The sequence below is a fragment of the Leopardus geoffroyi genome, chromosome C2 (assembly GCF_018350155.1).
Source record: "Leopardus geoffroyi isolate Oge1 chromosome C2, O.geoffroyi_Oge1_pat1.0, whole genome shotgun sequence".
NCBI lineage: Eukaryota > Metazoa > Chordata > Mammalia > Carnivora > Felidae > Leopardus > Leopardus geoffroyi.
Window position 1 is genome coordinate 61434360 of NC_059333.1, and position 27151 is coordinate 61461510.

The 27151-nt window shown below is 34.5% G+C and overlaps 1 protein-coding gene across 31 annotated transcripts in view; it reads right to left on the reverse strand.

The window, feature by feature from the left end:
- ZBTB20 (zinc finger and BTB domain containing 20) overlaps positions 1-27151 on the reverse strand; it is a 770914-nt gene that overhangs the window by 603204 nt on the left and 140559 nt on the right. For 27 of the 31 annotated variants that reach the window (XM_045436919.1, XM_045436927.1, XM_045436911.1 and 24 more), the window contains one exon: positions 14977-15028. The gene's annotated coding sequence lies outside the window, so the exon portion shown is untranslated. Of the gene's footprint in view, positions 1-1002; positions 1069-13464; positions 13471-14971; positions 15029-27151 lie in introns of all 31 variants that reach the window. The other 4 variants (XM_045436931.1, XM_045436893.1, XM_045436928.1 and 1 more) reach the window with 1 other exon arrangement.

Consider the following 27151-nt stretch of genomic DNA (forward strand, 5'->3'; position numbering starts at 1 on the left):
AGACAAGCAAACCTTAAAGGAGTGTATTTATTTATTTATTTGTAATAAATTGTCCAACGTGGGGCTTGAACTCATAGCCCCAAGATAAAGAGTTGCAGGCTCCACTAGATGAGCCAGCTAGACTCCCCAAAAGGAGTGTTTTTAAAACAGAAAATCACAAAAGTTGTTCAAACATTTACTTTTTTATACAATAAAATGTCAAGGACTAAAAACGTGAGCACAAAGGAAGAGAAAAGTGGAAACAGAGACTATCACACTATATGTTTAAATGATAAAATGAACAAAGAAATATGAGAGAAAGGCCATTTATTTTTTAAATGGAAAGATTGCTCAGATGAGTAAAATTAGGCCACGTAGTGAAAGGCCGGAGGGGATAATCCAGGTAGATTACACATTGCAAGTGTTTAGCAAAAACTATCCAATTAGAGAAAAAAAACCTCCATTAGATATTGCGTAAGGAACCTAAGTAAGGAAAATGAGGCCACATTTGCAAGGAACAGCAACACCAATACGAAGTGTGTTTTCTTTTGTTGTTGTTTCAGTTCTTTGGTTTTTTGTATGGCAACGTAATAAATTAGCTACCAATAAGTAGGAAAATTTAAAGATTAGCTTTACTAAATTGATAACAAAAATATGTAGGTACACACACACACACACACACACACACAGAATAGGAAAACATTAAGTTGATTCCCACACCTCAAATATATTTAGAGAACACAAATTAGTAGATTCTAGTTTCAAAATAATGACAAATACAAAGGTCATTTTAAAATTAATTAATAAGCTAGATCTAGATCAATCATTAGCATCAAATGGGCACCAACCAAAAATAAAACTGTGCTGTGAATATCTAATTTAATATGTACTTAAAGCGGCCATTTTCACAGAGTACTGAAAGTACACTGGCAATGTCAACCAATCACAAAAAACAGGTTTAAAAGCAATGTGGGTAACCGAACACAAACAAGGGAAATATGTACAAAAGTGTAAGATACCTACAAAGCTTACCCCCAGGAGTTAATTGAACACTTCACACCTGGACTTCTTGTGGTATTAAATGAATATCTGCAAGTATAGAAACCAGAATACATAATCTATTCAGATTGTCAAAAAGTTTTTGATAAAATTTCATGGCAAAACTGTCTAAAATATTTTTAAGCAAACATGGAATTAAGAATATGTATTTCCATAAGCATGGAATTACCTTAAATAAAGGAAGCAATGTGTGAAATGTAGTTGTGGAAAAGACAAACATTTTTATATAAACTTTGACTATGGAATTCAAAGTGTCATCTGAATATCCTTTAGACTTTACTAACCTCTTCAGATTGTAAAATAGCAAACCACAGCATCACGAAATCTTAAAGAGCTGGGATGGCTCCCCATATACTACTGATAAAGAAACTAAGATTCTGGGGCACCTGGGTGGTTCAGTGGTTTAAGCACCCAACTCTTGGTTTCATCTCAGGTTGTGATCTCATGGGTTCGTGGCTTTGGGTCCCACATCCGGCTCTGTGCTGACAGCGTGTAACCTGCTTGGGATTCTCTGTCTCTCCCTCTCTCTGCACTTCCAGTGCTCACTTGCTTGCTCTCCCTTAAAATAAATAAATAAACATTAAAAAAGAAAGACACTAAGATTCAATGAGGATTAACAACTGCCCAAGGTTAAAACATAAACATCAGTAAGATTTTATAAGATATACAATTACAACCAAAGTTACCATATGAGTTCCCCTATGGGCATGTGTTGAATGTTACACATTACTTAGTAATAAAGAATAAAAGAATATGTATTTAACCATAATCTTTGAAATGTGGTCCTCCCAAAAGAACTTTAAAAGAATTATGGTACATTCTCCAAAAACATCTCAATGTGTTGTGGCTACAAAGATGCCCCAAATGCTGGGCATCAACAGAAATGCTTTGAATCTAACCTTGACAATTACCAACATTCAATAGCTGGATATGGAGACTAAGACTGCAAATGAGGTATCAGGGAATAATAAAGGGCATAGGGAAAATATCAGGAGAGTATAAGGCCATGGAAAATGAGGGTGCAAAGCATTTCAAAAAGAAGGAAGTGTGACTACTTCCACAAGGTCAAATGTCCAATGAGATCTCAATAAGAGTTAGTTTGTTGAAGTGATAGAGGTCTCTGAAACAGACAAGGTGAATTGACTAATGTATTGGTGAGGAAATGAAAACAGACAGGATAAACATCTCTGGAGAAATGAGTGTATTTGGGAAAAGAGAGAAGGTAGTAGCTAATAGCATTTTCTATCTTTTTATAAATGACACTAAAACTCACAAAGCCAGGAAACTGACTCATTCATGACTGCTCCCCCACCTTCCATATCTATTTGATTATTATGTGGTATAGATTATATCTCCACACTCTTGAATATATCATCTTAACATTCATCTTCCATTGACTTACCAACAGTGATAGGATATCCAATCTCCTTAGTGTAGGATTTATGGCCTTTTTTAATCTGACCAACATTACCCATCTAGCCTTACTTCTTACTTCCACACTAAGACACAGATGAATCAGTCAGGCTTTCCCATTCCTTTGGGCTTCCTTGCACACTGTTACGTTTTTCCAGAACATTCCCCAATACGGCCAGTCCCCCCCTCACCTTCATGTATCAAACTACTATTCACCTTTCAAACCTCCATTCAAGTATTATCTTTATGAATTCTTCCTTGATCTCCTACTACGTTCCCATAGTAACTTTTTTAGGCCCCTCTTAAGTTATTAATACTTACAGAATTCTACTGTATTTGAGACCTCTGCAGCCCACAGGTCTCTTGAGAGCAGCCACCCTATATTTTCATCTGTACGCTTCACAAATAGTTAGCATTAATAAATGTTTTTAAGTGAATGAAAGGATGGATTTGTTACTAAAGACATAGTACAAACCCAGAGTATCCTAGCTTTAGATGAGGTCATAGGTGGGATATACATAATTGGCTACTAGGGGAAACTAGTGATTTGGGAGTCACAGGTGAACTTATTTCCTTGAAAATTTTATGTATTTGAAAATTAGGATGAATCATATTCTGATATAAAAAAAAAGTTCACTGAATTACCTTTCAATTTCATGACTCTCTTCACTGACCTCAGCTTGTCCACATTAAAAACAAGAATCACCTAAAAATGCACTACATACCTGCAAAATCCAAAGCACTAATGAGGATACGAAGTTATAAATAATACATTCCTTGCTCCCACACTTCATAATCTGGTGTGGGATTTAAGAAATGTGAAAATATATACTGCTTTGAACCACTTTCAGTGCTGATTAGGCAATAAGTGCCTTATAAAAATCAAGAAAGGTGACTTTTATCACCTTTGACAGAGTGATCCTGTCAAATAAAGGGTTTGGTGAATGCCCCCATAATGAGAAAACATTTCATCCTAGAATTCACAGCCAAGGAATATCCTGCTTCTACACAAGGATGATCTCTCCTGTTTTAAATAGGTTTTAAGTATCCTCCTGCTTAGAGGTAGTAGAATAGCCACAAATTAAATCACTTTGCCTATCCTTCTAGCATCCTATTTAAACTGTATAATAGAAATAATTAGAAATTAAAAACAAATCCTTTTTCAAAAGGATTCAGTTTAAGTGTTTTATGGTACAAAACAGTTTTGTCCTTTCTTATTGCTGTGCAGGATAGATGGGTGATTAAAAAGAGTTTAATGATTTTGTGTGTGTGTGTGTGTGTCTCATTCAGAAAACTTGGCGTTCTTTTACAAGTGTTCATTTTTTTTAATGTTTATATTTTTTTGAGAGTGAGACACACACACACACACACACACACACACACACACACACATAGAGGGAGAGAGAGAATCCCAAGCAGGCTCCATGCTATCAGCACAGAGCCCAATGCAGGGCTTGAACTCATGAACCATGAGTCAGATGCTTGACTGACTGAGCCACCCAGGCACCTGTTGCTTTTACAGGTGTTTAAACCCCAAAATTAGCAGCCCCTTTGTCTTCCTTAACATTTATATGTTATTAGGGGGTTTGTTGTTTTTTTTCACTGAGCCCCCAAACTCAGTGTCTGTTAACATAAGATAGGAAGATATAACAGAGGGTACAGGGAAATACTGCAGTAATAAAATCTTTATTCTGTTCTATTTAAACTTCAAAGGAATGATAGCAGCTAAATTATCAATTTCTAGTATCTTGGCTCTTAGACAATTGTCTACACCAATAATTGTCAACCTGAGGGAGGTTCGTTTGAAAAGACCCCACAGGTGGTGATTCCACCTCTACTTCCTCCACTTTGAGAATCACCGTTCTTATTCAGGCAGCTGATGCATTGCAACTGTAGTGACTCACCCATTCTCTTTTCAACAGTGTTATTTTTATTCTTTGGACTTCAAATTTTATCCAAAGCTGTAGAAAAAACCAAAAAACAAGAACAAAAACAAAAACAAAAACAAAAACATGACCACTGGTCAATATAAAAGTCCAGGCCCAATGATTTTAAGAGGAGATTCAATATTACTCATAATCATGCTTTTTTCACCATAATTCCCAGTCAGACCTGTCATAAGCCAGGAAAGAAGGCCTCAAAAGAACCTACTCAGAGCTTCTCTCTATTAGGATGGAAAATAAAAGGCATCCGGTTTGCAGTAGGGCTATAGACCTTGCAAGACTTCTGCATTTTGGTTTAATCAGAGATTTTCCAGAAATCTAAAATGATTATGCATCTTAAAAAAAAAAAAGAGAACCATACAGCTAACTAGCTCTGTAAACAAAGAGAAAACAATGATCTTAAGAGATGCTTATAGGCTCACTATTTCACATGATGAAATGAGAAAGACTGGGTGTGGGGGGAAAGTCACAGAAGTCTTGGATCATTGGAATTGTTCTAATTGATGAATCTTCTTCAAGGAAAAAAGTGGGCTCCATTTCTGTTTTTAACAATCCAGAATGTCTGTAATAGTGCAACTAATGACAACCTTCCCGTTGTTCTCACTTAGGAGGAAACCCTATAATAAGAGCTTCCCAAAATGTCAAATAATACTTGTCTCATAACAGGGCTTCTTTGTTCATTCACCATGTCTCTTTTGATATGCACAGATAATAAAAGTTCATGTAAAACTAAAGGTAATATAGAGCAGAAGCCAACACTAATTCTGTATAAATATGTCTGATTAATAAGAGTGCCATTGTTATGGTTATTTCGTAATGTCACGATTGTTACAAGAACAGAGGATAGAAGTACTCTTACTCTCACTGTTTTTGTTCATCCTCTGTCATCCAACCAGTTTGTGAATTTTTGTTCAATGGGGGAAATGAAGGATAGAGTTTCGTCCATTAATTATTTCTGTTTCATTAGTTCATCTCGTGAGCTGTGAAACTAGCTTTAAATTCAGGGAAAAAAATTAAGGGTTTTATTCTAAAATTAAACCTCACATCCTCTAAAAAAAAAAAAAATGAATACATGCTCCAGGCTTAATACATGCTCTAGGCTCCCTTTTCCACATGCACAACTACTATTTTGCTCTGGTGCTCATGAGCTCCTGAAAGATAAAATTTAGCATGACAGCACTAAGACCTAACTAGGAGCCTAATATGTTAAACCTAAACTATGGTTTAATTCTACAACCATAAGAAAGGTTTTAGGTCAGATTCAGTCCCATGAATTAGAAATGCACCCTGGTGAAGTAATAAGAAAGTCCAGAAATGAGTACAGAGTATGGTTCCTTATTGGAAAGGAAATAGGAAACAGGTATTTGAAAACAGAATATGTTCACAGCAAGCAAGACAGGCTGACAGATTTTGAAGACAATTCTGAGGCTGGTAGATAAGTTTGTATTGTCATTACTTTGCTTTTCTCTTTAAATTCTTATCTCCCAGATCCTGGCCTCCCCTCTTGGGGCAGCAGCATAATATAAAAACTTAACAGTCGATCTTAAATTTAGCTGACATTTTTATATCCTTCACAACATACTCTTTAGATTGCACCCAAGAAGGAGATTATTAAATAGTAGCAGGAGACCAGTTACCAGACCATTTTGACTGAACAAAAAACAGCACTATGCCTTCTTGCTGACAAATCAAACAACATTTATATAATCATTATAATCAATTTCATAAGTAAAGGGCTATAAATGACTGGGGGGGTGGGTAGGAAAGAAATTCTATTTCTCCCAAGTCCCTTCATCGACTCCTCAAACCCTACATTAGATTCAGCAGTGGAGGAAGCTACGCATGAAAAAGAGAGGACTCAGCTGAACTGGAGTCTCCTGTGAAGCAGATTCTGTCAGTCAGAAGGCAAGGACACATTTCTGTGATTATTTCAGCCTATTTTTTTGTAGTAATTAGCCAGAGTTCCATTTTGCTGGGGCTGGCATCGCTCACAGCTCACTTATTTTCTTTTTTTTTAATTTAGGCTTTTCTTTCCTTTTTATAAAGTAAATTTACATATTTTCAGTCTCTCAATCCCTTCTATGTTTTATTTATGAATATAGCCCTTCTTGGTGGTAACTTTAATGTGAAAGAGGTAGTAATTAATGTCCCAATCTGCTAGGTTAATCCCTTTCCACACTCTCTACAGAGAAGTTTAAGGTAAGTAACAGTTTACAGTCAATATTAGGTTTAATTATGCTTAATGAGAGTTAGTGTCTCTGTTTACTAACTGCATTTAGGTGTGTGGATCCTAGATGAGTTTTCCCTTGGCCTCATTCTGATTTGTTAATAGTGCCACTGTGTACTGTATACTCAGTGCTTAAATCTATAAAGCTGCTTCTAGAGAACAAAGCAAGTAAGGCACCTGTTTCAGCTGAGACACCATTAAATGAGTGCAGCCTTAATACAGCAGCATCTTTCTTTGGGCAGGGAGCTATTATTTTATAATGCTTTCCAAACAGATCCATTTGAGAGGCTAATATTGCCTAAATTTCAGATCCTGGGTAAGTCTATACATATACAAAGCTGTTTCAAACTAAGTACAATCATCAATAATGGTTACTACAAAATCATAGAGCATTAAAAACTCTTAAGACTTCATGTTATTTCACATGTGAAGATCTGAAACTGCCTTGACAAGTCACTGGTTTGTTCCTCTTTTTTTTTTTCCTAATAAATGTTTTTTGTCTTAAAGTTGTACTTAACTTTATGCCTGTAGGTATACCAGCATATAGAACACAACATTTATTTCCTTACTGAGCTATAGAAATAAACACCAAAACAAGTACTCAGACCTAAAGGAAATCATGCAGTGACACAAAGGAAACTTAGTACACATATTTTTTAAAGGATCCCTTTTTGCTATGTTTTTGTTGTAGATAAATTCTAAGTACAACTGATAATATAGTTTCTCTGATTCCCTTGATAGACAAATCAATTCAAGAAAAATTTATTGAATACCTGGTCTGAGATAAACACAAAAATGAAGAAGGCATATTCCCTTCCCTCAAGAAGCTTATCATCTGAGAAAGGAGACAGGCATCACTAAAAACTAACTATGAGACAGTGTTAGAAGAGTTATACTTATGTGAGCAAATGTGAAGGAAACACTGAGAAAGTATGTGTTGACTCTGTATTAGAGGGTAAAGACAGCATTTTGTGGGCCACATGAAAGGCCACAGCAGGCTGACTGAACTGTAAGAACAAAGGCATAAAACATGACAGGACATAGCGTGTTAAGACAGCAAACAGTGCAGTGTGGGCAGGAAGAGTTATGTGCTTAGGGAAAGAAGGTGAGGCAAGGTGGGAAAAGCAGGAGAGAACTTTAGAAGTTAGGGGCTCAAAAAGTGGACTGGGACCTAATTAAAAATAATTTTTAATGTCATCCTGTACTAGCTTTTAAGTAATATGAAGAATAGGAAAAAGTGAATCTTTATCAAACAATGGTGAGGTCAGTATAAAACTTGAAAATTAAACTGAAATTTTCTCAGTCTACTGATCTCTAAAAACTATTTTCAAATTTCATAACTCCCATAATGTGTTTATAAGCCCTTAAATTGAGTTCAAAAAATGAATGATTTGCTATGGGAAAATAAAATTCCTAAAATGTGTCCATCTAAAAGATTGTTTGATTATATATTAATCGAAGCTAGTGGGGAGAAAAGCTGGTATTCATATCCCTGAGAAATCTGAAAATGATGAAATGTACTTAGTGAAATAAAAATTTGCTTTGAATTAGTTTCATAAATTTTTTACCTCTTAAAAATTCTACATTTAGCTGGTATATACTGCCTTTACTTTTGCTTTCAGAAAAAAAAAGAGGTAAACATTTCCTTAAAAATCACAAACTCATGGGTCTAAAAGAAAAACAATACATTCTAAGCTATATACTTAATCAGAAAAAGATCCATACATCTGGATGTCTCTCTACACTTAGCTAAACAGACCTTTCTGCTACGTCCTTTTCAGAAAATCTCAGTACTCTGAGCTATGCACATCTGTGAAAACCACCTACTAGTTTATATTCTTCCCCATCAAGCTACTTTGAACCATCTAGAGGACTTTCAAGTTCCTGTCAGACACTGGCCACTCATAGGTAGGTACCCACTTCTGTACCCTTGCTTACGGAAAAGAAAAAAGCCTAGATTCAAATAATAAAAAGGTCTCCATCACCGTGATAAACATACATAAATAAAAAGTCAGTCTCCTCCTGATACCAGAGTTATATAAAATAAGTCTGATCTTTGTCTTAACTCACAGGTTATTATAGAAAAATCTTTATGGGTATGTATAACAGACTTAATGTACTTGTAGAAATATGCATAAATACACTTGATTATAGCATGCTTATGCAATATATTATAGCATATTCATATATAAATATATATTTATATTATAAATTAAATATATAAATATATATTATTATATATTATATAAATACAATAAATAAATATATATGTAAACACACACACATATATTTATATGTCAGCATTTATTCCTGAAAGTTAAAGAAAAAATACTTAAACTGTTTTCATAACACAAATTCTAACTGAAATAAAATGTCCTTTAAAAACTATAATTAATGGCTGCTGTGTCAAACAGTGAACCAAAGGGTCAAACCTTATAATTCACAGTTTGAGAGGTCATAGCTCAAATTATAACTTTAAAAAACTGATTATCTGTGAGTAATTTGACAAATCCATCTAATATACTCTGAATGCATATAAAATCTTTTTGAGAGTAAAAAGGATGTATGTCCAAGTGGACAGCTGATGGAGGAAATGGCCTTTTTACTGAACAAGGCTGAAGTCCAGCATAATGACTTGGAATGCCTTTGAATGGGCATGCAAGGCTTGAAGGCCAAACAGTACACACATCCAAAGCGAGCATAATGAACAATGTGATCAGAAGACAAAAATATTCCACACACATGTCCAAAGAGAGTAAGGAAAAATACACATTTCGATCAGCTACTATTTTATCACCATTACTATAACCCAATTAACAGGTAAACTCTGGACTATTAATAAACAATCTTTATAAGAAATAATATTTTGCAATTTAAAAAATACTAGAAATTTCCATGATTTTTCAACCTGAGATTTGAAAACACCTACATCATATATATTAAGCCTGGTTTACAAAACCGTTTTATTTATGTTTTAAAGCAAATATTGCTTCATCTATTTTTATTCCAAGGCCACCCATCCCATAAAACATAATCTGAAACAATTTGGCCAACCTGCATTTTTAAAAGAATTTTTTTAAATGTGTATTTATTTTTGAGAGAGAGGGTGAGAGAGCATGAGCAGGCGAGGGGTACAGAGGGGGACACAGAACCTAAAGCAGATGCCAGGCTCTGAGTTATCAGCACGGAGCCAGACGTGGGGCTTGAACCCATGAACCATGAGATCATGACCCGAGCCGAAGTTGGACACTTAACCAACTAAGCCACCCAGGTGCCTGTGCATTTTTTTAAATCTAGAAGTGATCTACTATTATTAATAAGGGCAGTCATTGAAGATAATTTCTCCGCTATAAATTCCCTAACCCACACCAGAATTGAGAAGTCCAGCAAAATAAGTCATTTAATTACATATCTATGTTTGTAATGTTTATTTATGTGTTTATTATATTTTCCTATTAGACGGTAAGCCTCACAGGAATAAGGACTATGTCTCTATTGTTTGGCAGTTATATCTAACACCTGGGATGTTCCTGGCACAGAGCAGACATTCAATAAATATTTGCTGGAGGTAGGAAAGAAGGCATGGAGAGAAGGAAGATGGGAGGCCTATGGTTAGCAAACCTTCTCTCCATTATTTGTGTGGCAATGGGGAGAGAAATCTAAAAGCATGTACATTCTATTTGGTCAATTTACCTACCCAGCAATTCACTGATCCATCTATCTGTCCCAGAAATCAAAAAGATTTAAAACAGCTTCCAATGGTACATAGTTACAAGATAAAATAAAATAAATGGAAAATGAAAAATATGGAAATTACAGTAGGAAACAAGATGTTTATATATGCACACATGTAAAGACAATTAACTCATAGGAAAGGAAGGGAATTTATTTTCTCAATTTCTTCAGCTTAAATTAATCTTATTATAACCACTATTATAATGCTCTTATTATAACAAAACACTAAAAAAATATTTATTTGATCCACATCTGGTCATACACTATAAAAACCACCACATAACCAGGTTCCTTATATCATAAGCCATACAGTCTATTGGAGGAAATAAATATTCAATTAAAATAAAAATGTAATAAGTAAGTTATAATAGTAAACACATAGGTTTGCATGAGAGAACAAAGCAGGATTCTTCTCTGGACCAGAAAAAGTGCTTACATGGTAATTGCTTTACTTTGATGCCACTATGTCCTATTCCCAGAGTCTTTTCTGATGTATATAAACATTCCTGGCTCTTGATGTACAGGGAAGTATATACTGTCAAATGTTACTACTACAAATGAGGTCTAAACATGCAAATCACTATATCATAAGAAAACACATTTGAAAAACGTCCTTTTTCTTATAAGTGAAAGCCTAACTCTGATTCCACTTAGCCTGGTAATGTGCTTCTGTCATTCCGTTGGACCAGCCCACACATACTGGGTTCTTGATAGGTCCTGGGCTCGGCCATCTGGCCCTTTATTTACTTAATTCTTTTTTAATACTGACAAGTGTATTAGTAACACTTCCTTGATCACTGGTAAATATAGAGCCACCACACAACCAAGATTTTCCCTAATTCTGAAAGTCACTAATTAGTTGTGGGTAGGGGTTGGGGAGTATTACAAAGATATGTTGAGCAGTACTACAATAAGTAATCTAATTCCCAAGAAGAAAGCATGTTAATCTGCTTCCCACTTCATTAGAGGAATAAAAAACATCTTGTCATCACTAAAGGATACAAAGAGAGACCTGGATATTAGGGGGGATGGTAGATAGGGAGGAAGAATGAAATCATCATTTAGGCAAGAAACACAAATCCCCTACATATCTTGGACAATGTTCACGGTTTTTCTTGGTATCTTTTGACTGATCTATTTAGCAGTGTGTTTCATGAGTGTAGTTTATTCATTAATAAATACAAGCTTGCAAGGGAAATGAAGGGAAATGAATCCTATTCAGAGGAACTGGTACTTACGTTATATAGTAGGCTACTCTGGAAGCTGCCTTAATCTTTTCAAACCAGTAAGGTCTCAATTACTTGAGCTTGCAGAATAAAGCAGTGTAAACTTAAAGGAGAGAACACAATTTCCAAAGGGGCTAAAAGTCATTTAGAGAGGATATGGTCAAATTATAAATACTGAAACTGGAAATTTATGTATTTTAACTCCATTAGGAAATATATTTATTTTCAGGGTTTTTTTTTTTCTGTAGGATAAGAGACAGTCTAACAGATTTAATATTCCATAAAATTCTTCAAAGAACATTAGATGATCATTGTATGTGTTAACACCAGCATCAAGTTTAAATTATCAACTCCAACTCCCTGAAATTAAAGATTTTAACTGTATAACATTAGGTCAATTGTTCTCATTTCTAGAAATAATGCAACATCAAGCAAGAGCCTTTTAAGATTATTTTGGATTTTAGTCTATCTCCTTTGTTCATAAACATTTTTGGGGAAAGGATGACATTCTCTTATAGTACTCACCCCAAATAATTAGAATCTCAATGAGAAACTTATAAAACTGTGAATTGTGAGGTAGCTGTTAGTATTTCCTTGACCAAATCCCATTACTAATGAATAAAAGTTAATTGGTACATACATGGAAGTAAACTGGTGAAAGGCAGATGAATATAGTAAGGGGGAAAAGTATGTTGTTTAACATGTAATTTAAGAATTGTCAACAAAGTGTGACATGTCTTATTTATCAGTATTTGCAAAAAGAAGAATAGATGTTTGGTATACAAATAAATGCAGGTATAGACACATAATAGAAGCTTTGTGTTACAGGGGAACTTAAACTTCTCTGGGCAGTGATCTGCTAAGAAGGAACAGAGACAGTTACAATGCAGTGATTAACTAGCTGACAAATCTATTATTCATGGCAGGTATGTAAGCAGTCAGGGCAGCGATGTTGGTGGCCTCTACTCATCAAGCAGCTTTGCCAGTACAGACTGGATGTCTGGAACCAGGCAATACACAAAAACAATAAAACCTATATCCAGCTAGAGGAAGATTCAGCACAATCCATCTCCAATTTTAAACAGTACTAGAAATCTCCATGCAAGAATGTTTTCCCTTAGGAAAAGATGCTGACCAACATTTATGTCTATTTATCTTCCTTTGCAAAGCAACAGGCCTGAAACACCTATGTAGAAATTCCCAACATATTATCCCCAAAAAGTGATTTTAACATTAGTTGGCAGAAATTTCTGTTGATAGGTATGACCATCATGTCGTTATGTGAACAGATGGTCAAAGTGTGTCCATTTCACTGACAGTGTATTATGTGGGGTTTTTTTTATCCCTGAACAACCAAACAAAAGCACAACACAGAAGAGGTCATTGTGCCTTCCCTCATTTGGCTGGCAGCTTCATCTGTGAAATATGAATAAAAAACCAACACAGACTATAATTCCTGTGTAGTACCATTTCTGCATAACATTTAATCGAATATTTAAGTATTCATATCCAAAAGTCATCCTGACGTTTGTGAAGATGGAAAAATACACGGAATCTTTAAAAATCTTTTAGCTCCATGATCTCCAGTAAAAGAAGAAAAACAGTCATATTTCTTGTTCTTTAGTTTTGTTTTTTTTTAATCTAACTGACAGTTTATAGGAAAAAAGGCAAATTAAAACTCTTTATTGGTATTCAGGTCTTTTAATGAAACCTCAGGAAAAAAAATATTGAAAAAAAGTAAATCCCTGTATTAAAATCTATTTCCCTTTGAAACAGAGGTGCTCTCCCTTCGTATATAATATTCTTACTGAATAATTTCTAAATATTACAGCTGAAATGTTCATAACCAAATGAATTAATAGTCTAACAGATATCCAATCACCAATGACTACATCTTATACCATGAGATCTCTTAAAATACACACACACACACACACACACACACACATTGCTGTTTGGATGCTTAATATGGTAGCTTCACCTCTGTAACTAACCTAAAATAGTTTACCTTGATTTTGTGAAATAAAAATAAATAATATTATGAGGAAAATGAGAGATTGAAAATTAAGAATATATTTCTATCTATAACAGCTACTAGTAAAAACAACAGCTGACAATTATATTGCCAAAATGCATCTACACATGTGGCTGTAGAAACTTATGTGCAAGAATACTGCTGCTACCCACCTTCAAAAAGGGCTGATGAAGTACGAGGTTTAAGAGTACATGTTTCATATTTCTGTAACTTAAAATATTGCCGAGTATTAATTTTTCATCAAGTTGTCATTTTCTCTGACATTTGGTTTTATTAATCAAGGCATTTATCATTAATTTGTAGAAAATATCGTAATTAAGCCAAATAAAATAAAATCCTTAAAAGGTTAAAATTAGAAAGCAGGTGAATTAGAACTTTGACATTACCCTGTTGACATACTGGAGCATTTTGAAAGTATGGGAATCAAGTCTTTGCAGTGAGTTTGGTGCCTCAATCTTGGGGCTGGCTGGTTTTTAAAAATGTTATAAAGATTTGATTTAAAGCTCTCTGACAGTTTTGACATTCAGGTGAAAGTACTGCTGCTGCATTTGGAACAATTTGCATATCCCACTGCTAAACGGAATGTTTGAGGTGTGCACTGGTGTAAAGAAATTAAAAACAAGCTATCACACATGCTTAAGTGTATGTATTCACAAAACTGATGGTTGGATTGCAGCGCCCCATCCCCCTCCAATGTAATCCGTGATTTACTCTTCTATAATAAATTACCCTACCATGTTATTCTCGCTGGAAGATCTAACCATGCATGTAAGAAGCAAAGTAATTACAGCCCCCTCTTGTCTCAGAAACCTTCTTCAATCCCTATGAGCTCTTTACACACAATGCAGCAACGCAAGTCTATTGTAAACTTCTTGCCTGAAATTCTGGACTTCTCGCTATGAGTAGCCACTAAATCTCATCTGCATGGTTTCCCGTACAGTTTTGTTGCCCGCAACAAATGCATTTTATCACTTATAGTTAGTTGTAAAGCTCTTCCTGAGAAGGAATGGGTGCTGACTTCTTGGGTTTGAGCCAATCTATTTAAGAAAAGGGCAAGGTAAAAAATCAGAAGAGTTCCCAACTGATTTCAAAACCAGGGAAGGGCCATCATACATTCTCACAGAGAAGGAAGAAGAGGTATAGCAACAGCCAATTAGTCTGAGACATTCTGAGATAACACAAGGGTTCTTCTTTTTTGACTTATAATTTTAGTTTATTTTTAGGTAGACATAGAAAAAGACATTTAATGTGTTAAGGGGCAATAAAGGAAAGACCTGATACAGTAAACACAAGACCTTAAATATTAAGAAACTTTTCAAGAAGATAAAACCCATTCAAGAAAATATCACTGGACATTACCTTCAGCCTTCAGAGTCTCAAAGGGCAATTCTTAATACTTCTTTTTGTGTGACTGTAAAAAGAAAATACTTAAAATTAAAAATCTTCAAGGAAACAATTTACATTTCCATAGCATATTTATGACCAGTCATGAGAAGTATATAGCTGAGTTTGTGTATGTCAACTAATATCTACAGTTTTCAAAAGAAAAATAAAGGCTAACACATTCATTTGTGTATATGCAGTACAAGTACATAGTAAAGTGTGGCACGAATACACAATTTAAGTCACCCGGTGTACAGGGCTTAGATGTAGACCAGGGTATTTATTACAGTATTATCAGGATTTCTTAATTTACACAATTAAAGGTTTTTACACTTATGTTTTTGTAAATAAAAAAACTAATACCAAATAGTTTTTATCCCATGTATTTGTTTATTCTTCATTATCAGGGATTTTGCAAAGATCTGCTGTGTATAATATGTTGGTAAGTACTGATGAGTTAGGAAAAATTCAAAGATAAAACACAGGCGCTATCCCAAAAACAATGAATGAGGTAAAAGAGATTTGCATAAGGGAAGATAATCCAGAGAATGAAAAGTAAATGGATGGAAGAAAAAAGGGACCAGAGGCTAACATGTCCAATATAGCTCGAACTGGTGCACAGTACCTAATGAACTGACATTAGAACATGGCTTTATGTTTCCTGTCTCAGCAAGAAAGCTATGATTATAGGGTCCTACTCAGATTTGGAGTCAGGGATGTCAAACAAATGGATGAGTCACTTTTACACTGCTTTCCATCCAAATGTATATGATAGTATAGAATCAAAGCTGAGACTGGCAGCAGTCAAGCAGGCAGGATGTCGAGGTGCCTTTAAAGCCAATTTAGTGAGTTTGAATATAAAAAAAATTAACTAGAAACAACTCTCCTATTAAAAATTGAACTTGATATTTTACGTCCTCAGAAAGCTATCCCTCCAAATTTGCTATGAAATTTCAATGATGACCTTGATGTCATATTAACTAATAATCTCCACAGAGATTCAGCCATTCAAAGTCTCAAAAGCAGTTTTACTAATGGAAACGCATACATGAACATAAGCCAATCCTATCAGCCAGTGCATCTACAGTAAAAACAAACAAACAAACAAACAAACAAAAAACAAAAATGCAACAAAAACAACATATTAAAATGAGAAAGATCTAAGGTTAATTGATTGGATATTTAATATGCATAAGTAATATTTTATGAAGGGAAAACAAAGAACTAAATAACAAAGTATACTAGTAAACTAAAACAAACCTGAGTTTAAGCTGTACTGATAAATGGGATAGAGAAAAGGAAGGTGATATCCCTGTCATAGTCAGGATACATGAGTAATACAGTTATTCTGCAACACCAAACTTTAGAAGAGGCACTGAAAATTAGAATCTTTTAGGAGGAATGAGATCAGAACCATTCATCATGGATAAACAGAGGATAACAAAGAATAGGGAAAAAATGTTCAGATTGTAGAAATGAGGTCGGGAAATTTAATTTGGAGAAAACTAACTTGGCCATTACATGATATATTATAAAAGTAATTTTAATTTACCTATTGTCTCCCCGACTAGAATGGAAGTGCCATAAGGGCAGACACTGTATTTTTCACATTCCCAATTTCACAATATGCATTCCCAATTTCACAATGAGTGTCTGCCACATACGAAGATCAATGAATACTTACCAAATGAAAGAATGAACAGCTTGACCAACCTATGAGACAGGCACTAGGTCTATATCCATTTACAGATAAAGAAATTTAGGCTTAAAGAAGCTGAATTTTGTATATTAAACTTTGCTGTTTTGCAACTCTAAACATTTACAACCCATTGTTTAGTCTTCCATTCAATATTCATTCTAGCAGTGGAAAACAAGCAAATAAGCTGTTAAACTTATAATGTCATATAGCTAGTACTGTGAGTACAAACCACAAGGTAACAGCGTTGAGAGTTACATGGGCTTATATTTTAAATAGGTTTGCACAGGAAAGCTTCTCAGAGGAGGTGACAATAAGGAAAAGTGTGCATGAAGTGAGAGAGTCAAAAAACTATCTGGAGGACTATTACAGGTTATTACAAGAGGTAAACAAGTTAGTATATATTACCTTGCTTTCTACAATGCACACAGCAAACAATACTCTCAATAACTATTATTTTATTATATTGCTCTTATTTTTTATAAACAATGAATTTCCCCACTAAATTTTAAATTTGTCAGACATTCATTTTTCTTTCCCTATAGCTCTTTAAATAATGCCTACCAAATATTCAATAAAAATTTATAGAACTGAAAACAGGAAGACACAATTATCATTTCATTAATTAGAAATAGTAACAGACTATATATAAAGTCATCATATTTCATATGGCTGAGTCAATCTGACTCTGTTAAATCACTGTCACTTAATCTCTTCTGGACTTAAAAGAAAGATAAGAAGGAAAAAGTTATACAATGTCTAGAGTCAATAAGTCATAGATTAAAAAAAAAGAGTAAAAAGAATCAGAATAAAAATGAAGTTACCAATATTAGGCCACTATCTTGACCATTTACATGCTCTGTTTGCCTCCATCAGATTAATACATTTTTCTAGCGCAAGGACTCTACCACACAGGCTTCCAATTCTTTATGTCTTCCTAAAACAAGCACAGGGACTGGTATATAGCAAACATTCGATAAATCTTTATTTAACTAAATTGGACTAAAATTAACTTTAGTAGTTCTGATGCTTTAAAGTTAGTTCAAATTTTAAAACAAAACAATAAAATAAAATAGGAGGTTACAACAGAAAAAATATCAAGTGTTAGGTTTTGACTCTGCAGTAAATGAGTAGAGAACAAGGTGAGTTTTTACCAAAGGCTGAAATAAGTGATGGTGTGGTACAGGCAGTATTAGAGACAGTCTAGTGGAACAGACCATAGGGACTCTAGTATGGGGTAGCATTTTCACAGTGTTGAGATTTTTCTCTACCTCCTCCCAAGCAAAATATAAATCAGATTGATACATCTGAATATAATAAGTAATCAAAGAGCTGTAAGAAAACATATCTATAAGGGTGCCTGGGTGGCTCAGTCAGTTAAGCCTCCGACTTCAGCTCAGGTCATGATCTCATGGTCTGTGGGTTAGAGCCCAGCATCGGGCTCTGTGCTGACAGCTCAGAGCCGGGAGCCTGCTTTGGATTCTGTGTCTCTCTCTCTCTCTCTGTCCCTCCCCTACTTGCACTATGTCTCTCTCTCTCAAAAAAAAAAAAAAAAAAAAAAAAAAAAAAAAAAAAAAAACATTAAAAAATTTTTTTAAAAAAAGAAAACATACCCGAATGGATAAAGATGTGATATATATGTATATATGTATACACACACACACACAATGGAGTATTACTCGGCAATCAAAAAAAAATGAAATCTTGCCATTTGCAACTACGTACGTGGAACTAGAGACTATTATGCTAAGCGAAATTAGTCAGAGAAAGACAAATATCATGACTTCAGTCATATGAGGGCTTTAAGATACAAAACATATGAACACAAGGGAAGGGGAACAAAAATAATATAAAAACAGGGAGGGGACAAAACAGAAGAGACTCTTAAATATGGAGAACAAACAGGGATACTGGAGGGGTTGTGGGGGGCGGATAGACTAAATGGGTAAAGGGCATTAAAGAATCTACCTACTCTTGAAATTATTGTTGCACTATACGCTAACTAATTTGGATGTAAATTAAAAAAAGAAAACATATGTATATAATTTTCTGAACTCCAAGGTGAGAAGATGTTTTAAGCCACATAATCAGTAGTAGATTATAACCTAAGCATAAAGATTTATGAATTTGACTACTTAAAATTAAAAAATTTTCAAAGTCAAAAAATATCTTGAATAAAACTGAGGCCAACAAAAAGGGTAAATTTTTTTTAATATATATGACATCATAGAGTTAATCTTAGTAAATAAATAAGTGAAAGAAATATCTCATTTTTTCAAATGAATAGGAAATTTACAATAAAAGATATATAAGCTAAAATATATAAAATAATATTAATCTATAATAGATAATTATCTGTAATGAATATTCTTTAATAATTAATCTGTACTGAAAAATGCAAAAAAATAGCCTAAATATTCCATAACAGTGAACTGGTTAAATAAATAATATGTGATACAATAATAAACTTTCATTAAATACAGCAAGTGAAAATTTACAAAGCATCATGAAGCTTAAAAAGCAGGTTGCAGGGGTGACTGGTAGCTCAGTCAGTTAAGTGTCTGACTCTTGATTTCAGCTCAGGTCATGATTTCACCGGCTATAAGTTCCAGCCCTGCATCCAGCCCCACATGGAGCCCAGCATCCATTCTCACTCTCTGCCACTCCCCGACTGTGTGTGCGTGTGCACATGCACTCTCTTTCAAAAATAAATAAATAAACTTAAAATAAACAGGTTGCAAAATGGTATGAATAAGTAACAATTTTTAACAATGCTTTTAAATTTTTTTAATGTTTACTTATTTTTGAGAGAGAGAGAGAGACAGAGATCAGAGACAGAGCATGAGTGGGGGAGGAGCACAGAGAGAGGGAGATGCAGAATCTGAAGCAGGATCCAAGCTCTGAGCTGTCAGCAGAGCCTGACATGGGGCTTGAGAACCAGGAGATCATGACCTGAGCCAAAGTTGGATGCTTAATTGACTGAGCCACCCAGGTGCCCCAATTTTTAATAATTTTTTCGTATGATATATATGTATATAGACTATGCACAATGTTTGAGAATATGAGTAAATAAATGTAGATCTTATGTATGTATGTATATATGTATCAGAAAAAGCATTTATGCATTAGAAAAAGCATGAAAGGACCTATACACTAAATTATTCCTAGTACTGATCTCAGAGAGTAACATTATGGCACATATTTTTCTTCTTGTGATTTCTTTCCAAATTTTCTACAATAAACACAAATTACTTTTTATAAACATAAAAGTCACTAAAACAAGTCCTAGTCTATGTTGCAGAAAAAAGATTAGATAATATATTACTAGATTTCCGAAATGTTAAGTAAGCCTGTTGAAAAAGTCTATCTGTCCCTAGAAGTTTACCTCTATAAGCTGCATAGACTTAAAAAAAAAAAAAAAAAAAAAGTAAGGATGGAAGGAAAGAAGATGGAGTGAGGAGGGAGGGAAGAAAGAGAATAAAGAAAAAAGAAAGGAAAAACAAAGGAAAGAAAAATAAGATTTGGCAAAAACAGCAACCACTTGTAATGGTATCTATTAGATTTCTGGAAGCCAAACTTTAATCAATCACATCTTTAACCAAATTTTCAAAGAAATACAGAGTGGAATGAAGAAAACTTGAGAAGTTTGAGGGTATATTTATATAGTAAACATACTATTATAAGAGAAAACAGATAAAACATGCATCAATTTCAGTGATAGAACCATTATAGGTACAATTTCAAATAAGTAAAAATAAAAAGCAAGCAATGATAACTTAGAACAAAATAAATAGAAACTGCTAAAGGCTATTCTCTACCAATAATCATAGAAAACAAGTCTTCCTCATTAAATAAAAATTTAGGTATGAAGTTTGGTTGTATCTCATCAAAAATGAAAAATGAAAACCAATTTATAATCCCTAAAAAACTTCAGAAAGAACCTGTACATACATGGTTAAGAGGACAAGATGCAGTCCCTCGAAGACAGGAAAAGGCTACTTCAGTTCTAGCCCATGATGGTGCTTCTCAGAATGAAGGTATTCATTCTGGCTTAGGATATTACCAGAGTTTTTAAAGCACCGAAGAATCTGATAAGTTCTATGGTAGACGTCTCCAAGAATCCATAAAAGTGACCTGGCCAAACTCCATAATGAAGCCATCTAAGATCAAATCAAATTCCACTGAACCAGCCTCTAGGGCAACAACAAAAGACTATTCACTTGACTCAGTCATAGTTGCTGTTAGGTATTTCAGTTTCTCTTCCAAACAGAGGGGAAAAGTTCAGAAAGATTATGTACTAAACACTTCTTTTAACCCTGAAATCCAATCAATTTCTTTTTTTGTCACTTGTCTCTTTAAAAGTAACCCAACCCCTTTCCTTTATTATGTGCAGCTTTACTCTGTTCATTTTTATTTCCCAATAGCAGAATGCCTTAAATAAATTCTTAAAAACCAACACACCAACAAATAAATAAATTAAAACTCAATGACTATAAAAAGTACACCGTCTAACCTGCTTAATTATTAAGAGGTAAACAGAATGCATTTCTGAATTATTTAATCTCCTTCCACTAAAAACTTTAAAGTTTTTGAGCTTGGAATGTGTACCCTTTCTAAGAACCCATAATCAATTATTTTAAAATATTCTATTAAGCCATTTTAATAAATGCAATTTAAAAACATCAAAGTAAGTGTGAATTTAAACATTTGCATAAGTGCATTAGAAATACAACACATTTTTAAGATTTCAGAGGTCAGTAAAATTTCCTTCTTTCTAATTGTCCATTGTCCTCTTTCAAATACCCTACTCCACAATACATTTCAACACAATGAGTAGAAATGTTCTCTTCTAAATTATATTAATGAGATTGATAGAATACTGGCTTTGGAGCATTTATATAATGTTCTTGCTCCTAAGCATATCATAAGAAATATACCACTATAAAACTATGGAAAATGTTAATAATTCTGAAACTATAAGGAAATAAAGAATGAACAGTAAATAAAATTTATCATTTTCTCTGGACAAAATACTAGCTCAGCTAAGAATGACTGCTGCTTGACACAAGTAAATACTGATTCCCTGGAAGTCCAGCTAATTAAATTTCTGGCTAGCTAAGTGATCACCAGAGAAAATAAAGTTTTTGTTTTGATTCTTTTAACTAAAAACCTAAGATGTACTAGCAGATTTCCCTGCCTTGGTAAATAGGTAAATTTTTCTTCATTAAAGATGAAAAATTTATACTGCCATAGAGGATGGCCCTTAATCTTTTGGGGGGGGGTGGTCATAAGCCCCTCTGAGAAGATGATAGAAAACCAAGGATCTCTTTCTCTAGAAAAGTGTACATGTTCTCAAAATTTTATATGTTTCCAGGAGTCCAGGGACCCACAAAAGATCATGTGCCTTAGAATTTTATAAAATTTTAAATGCATACACACTGGAGATTGTACAGACAACACAGTGATCCCAGGCAGAACAAGGATGTTTAAAGTTGCTTTTTGAAGACATCTTTAATAGTGAAGTACTTTCTTAAGATTTGTTTCCTTTCCTCTAAAAGGGGAGTGTAAAAACAACTCTGCTTAATTTAGTCTTGGTTAAAGGTTAAGTATGTTTCCTTTTAGGATAATTGCACTACCAGAGTTTGAGCTTTAAAACAAAATAGTACTGTTTTCAAATCATTCCATATTCTAGAAGCGGCAACAATTTTCTTACACTTTTTTAACTCTTAGAGGAGGCAGTGTCAGAGAGAAAGCTATTTAACGTTCACCTTTACTTCTAAAAATTATCAGATAATTGCACATACATAAACATTCCCTGTAGTGAGGTTTTATTCTAAGTACTTTATGTGTATTTACTTATTTACACCTGACAAAAACTCTAGGTGGTGGGTACCTAGATACCAGATGTCATTTTCCACATTTTATTGACATTTAAACTAAGGCATAGAGAGATTATGTGATTCACCAAAGATCGCCTCTCTACTGAATGGCAGAACCAGGATGCATTCACAGTCTGGCCACTCAGTCTGCACTTCTGCAAACAATATTACGTTTCCAGTGTCATGAGCTGATGGGTTTTCTTGCGTGGTTGTGTATTTAACACAATATAGTCTTCACTACCATGCATGACACATTCATACTGGTTTTCCCAGACATAAACATTTGAGGAGTTGTTCCTAGGTTGCTGACAAAACTGGCACCACCTGTGTGCAGCTGGCAATTATATACTGCTGTTCACTTAAATGCCCAGATGGAAAAAAAAATAAAATGTCGCTATGTCAGTAAATGTGGAATCCTACAATAAAATCTGACCCTTCATTTCCTTTTTGGAAAAAGTTCCAGTGAGATACAAAATTCAATGATTGTACAGTCTAAAGGCCAACCAAGACAACAGGATGAATGGCCCATAGTGTCATAATCACAGTTCCCAAAGGTGAGGGCCTACGAGATGCTCCAGTGGCTAAGTTAGCTGCAACAACATGAACATTTCCTTGGCATATCCTTCTCACTGACAGATTGAGAGCTCCCAGAGATAGCGACATACTTGTCTCATCTGCTTTCAGTGCACCAACCTTAATATTTCATGTAGTCCCATAAAGAGCAAAGGCTGGTAAGAAAGGAATAAAGGAAGAGAGAAAGAGAGGAAGAAAGGGAGAGAGTGAGAGAGAGAGGGGAGAGAAGGAAGGAAAGAAGAAAAGAAAGATACAAAGAAAAAAATTCCATTTTTATAGTTTGTACAGAAGAGTTTTCAGTTAAAAATTTGTTCCATTTAATTTTTATTCAATTATTCCTTACACATAAATGCAATTAAGCAGGTACCAGTGAGATACAAATATAAAAGGGCAAAATAAGGCAGAATGTTCAGAGTCCTAAAAATGGTTAAAGATCAGATAAACAGGAAAATAAAGCACAGCACAAGGCTAACAGGAATATAGATGCAAGAATGCAGAACAAGAAAGAACCTTGGTAACTGAGGCAGCTTTTCTTCATTAGACTCTGGGATTTTTATGAAGTAATTGATTCCAAAGCAGCCAAGTAAGGCTGGGAATGAAAACCTGGTCAAAATAAAATAACATCTTCAGCAACTTTTGTCTCTAACTCATCCTATATGCCATAATAAAACAAATATTAGGAAATCATCTAGCCATTACCTTATTTCCTGTAATGATTCCCAATCACGTAGAATATCAATGTGTTTGGTTTATAAAGTCTTCCATAATCTGGTTGCATTGTGTATTCTGTCTTCCAAATAATAAAGAAATTTTACCCTCCAATCCAATCAGATAAGATTTTAAACCAGTATACATTGATTTGGCAAACATTTATTGAGGTCTATAATATGTTAAGGAGTGTTCATGTAATTGAAATCTACATGGTCTGGGAGCCAAACAACGAATGCTAATCTCCAATTTCTCCAAAACTCTATCTCAATGCTTTCTCTCTTTTCTTATTCTTATCCACACATCTCTCCATGGTCTTCCCTTGGACTCAACAAAAAATTGATTCCAATACGATCAGTTCAATCACTCTCATTTTAGCTCAGACACATTTCAGTTTTGAAAATCTGATCATAAAGACATACATACAGAAGGCTATCCTTATGGGCTGTTCCCACTAACACTCTCACACAGACACAAACATGGATCTCAAATTAACATGACACACATAAACTCTTACTAGGATCCAGACACACTTGTTTTCTATCTATGCCTTTATCAAGCCACGCTTGTTTGGGGCTTTGGAACTTGGTCTTCTAAGGCTCTTCCCCCAGATCATTTCATGGTGGCTTCCCCTTCTCATCATTCAGTCTCAGCTCAAATGGCACCTCATTATTCTTTATTCCGTTATCCATATTTTCTGACCCAAGTCACTCTTTCCTCCACCATCCAGTTTTATTTTCTTCATAGGTTATCACTCTCTGCAATCATTTTGTTTATTTAAAAACTCATTCACTGTGTGTCTTCCTACATTAGGGATCCTACCAATTTAGCTACATGTAATTCACTGCCAAATCACTTTCCCCTGGCATTATGCCTGGCATACAGTAAGCACTCAAATATCTGAAGAATGAATAAATATATACAAAAATAATTATGGAGTTAATATTCAATCTGTAAATATTTTTACCTACAGTGAACAATATGATTTTTTTAAGTTAAATCCCAGACTGAGGAATGCTCTGCCCCTAACATAATTACATTTAGGAGAAAGATCCAAGATACATTTGATGACACTTGAGAGTTTTAACAAAAGAGAGTATCACAGAATTAGACCTAACTTGTCTTGATACTTAAGACTAACATCATTGCTCTTCTTAACCACAGTTCCCTCTGTATTCCCCCATTAACCTACTGATATATCATCATCAACATTTATAATGTCAAGAACAGTTGAATTTAACTGAATGAAGGCAGTGACAGTGTCACATATCTCATTTTGGATGTTTATTGCTAAAATGGATGAGTCAATACCCATGAAAGATGGAAGATGCAGGGTACGACTAGACCCTAAGTATAACATGTACAGATTCACTGCCTCCCTCATTCAGTGTACAAATATTCTACCTATGCCCATATTTGACAAAAATTCTAAATACTTCTAAAGATTAAAAAAAATAATTCATTTAAACCAGGGATCAGCAAACTTTCTGTAAAAGGCCAAATGATAAACGTTTTTGGCTTTGTAGGTAATACAGTTTCTGTCTCAATTACTCAACTCTGCCATCATCTCATGAAAGCAGCCACAGGAGGAGCGCCTGGGTGGCTCAGTTGGTTAAGCGTCCGACTTCAGCTCAGGTCACGATCTCATGGTCCGTGAGTTCGAGCCCCGCATCGGGCTCTGGGCTGATGGCTCAGAGCCTGGAGCCTGCTTCCCATTCTGTGTCTCCCTCTCTCTCTGCCCCTCCCCCGTTCATGCTCTGTCTCTCTCTGTCTCAAAAATAAATAAAACGTTAAAAAAAAAAGCAGCCACAGGCAATAAATACATAAACAAATGACATGCCTGTATCAATAAAGCTTTACTTACAAAAACTTTGGGATCATCAGGGAAATGCAAATGAAAACCAAATCACCTCACACCTGTGAGAATGGCTATTTTCAAGAAGATAAGAAACAAGAAGGGTTGGTGAGGATGTGGAGAAAAAGAAACCTTTGTGCACTGTTGATGCGAATGTAAATTGGTACAGCCAGTATGGAAAACAGTATGGAGGTTTCTCAAAAATTTAAAAATAGAACTCCCCTATGATCCAGCATTTCCACTTGTGAGTATATCATGAAGGAAACAAAATTACTCTCTCAAAAAGATATCTGCACCCTAATGTTCAGTGTAGTACTATTTACAATAGCTAAGACTATTAGTTGATAGATGGATGAATGGATTTTAAAAAAAAGTGGCATGTATATACAATGAATGGAACATTGTTCAGCCATAAAAAAAGAAGGAAATCTTGCTATTTGAGGGCATTATAAGATACGTGAAATAAGTCAGTAGAGAAAGACAAATATCATATGATCTTATTTATATCTAATGGAATTTTATATATGTGGAATTTAAGAAATGAAACAGATAAACATAGGGGGAAAAAAGAGAAAGGCAAACAAACCATAAAACAGACTCTTAGCTACAGAGAACAAACTGAGGGTTTCTATGGGGAGGTAGGTGAGGGGATGTGTTAAATGGGTGATGGGTATGAAAGGCACCTGTGATGAGCACTGGGTGTTATATGTTAGTGATGAATCACTAAATTCTACTCCTGAAACTAATATTACACTATATGTTAACTAATTGGAATTAAAAAAAAAAACTTAAAAAGTAAAAAAAATAAATACCCCCCTCCCCCCCAAAAAAACAAACAAAAAAACTAAACTCATAGAGACAAAGAACAGATTGGTAGTTGCCAGGGTGTGAAGGAGGGGCGGGGTGGGGCTGGGTGGGTGGGTTGGTTTGTATGTGAAATGAGTGAAGGTGGTCTAAAGGTGCAAACTTCCAGTTATAAAATGAATAAGTCCTGGGGATGTAATGTGTATTATGGTGACTATAGTTAAAATATTATACTGCACATCTGGAAGTTGCTAAGAGATTAGATCTTGAAAGTTCTCATCACACATACAAGGTGTTAACTATGTGTGGTGATGGGTGTTAACTAGACTTCTTGAGGCGATCATTTTGCAATATATGCATATATCATATCATGTTATATACCTGAAACTAATATACTGTTATATATCAATTATACGTCAATAATAAAAATAAACAGTAGGACAGATTTGTTGACCACTGATCTAAATTCACCAGTAAAGCCTACTGAATTTCTACATAGAGGAGATTTAACAACACAATTTAATTGGAAGGGGTACTATGAGGACTTGTGTCAGAAGCTGTTTTTGTGAGATATGCATGTTGATTTTACATGAATTATAATACTATCTGGGGGGAATGATGCGAATGTCAAGGGAC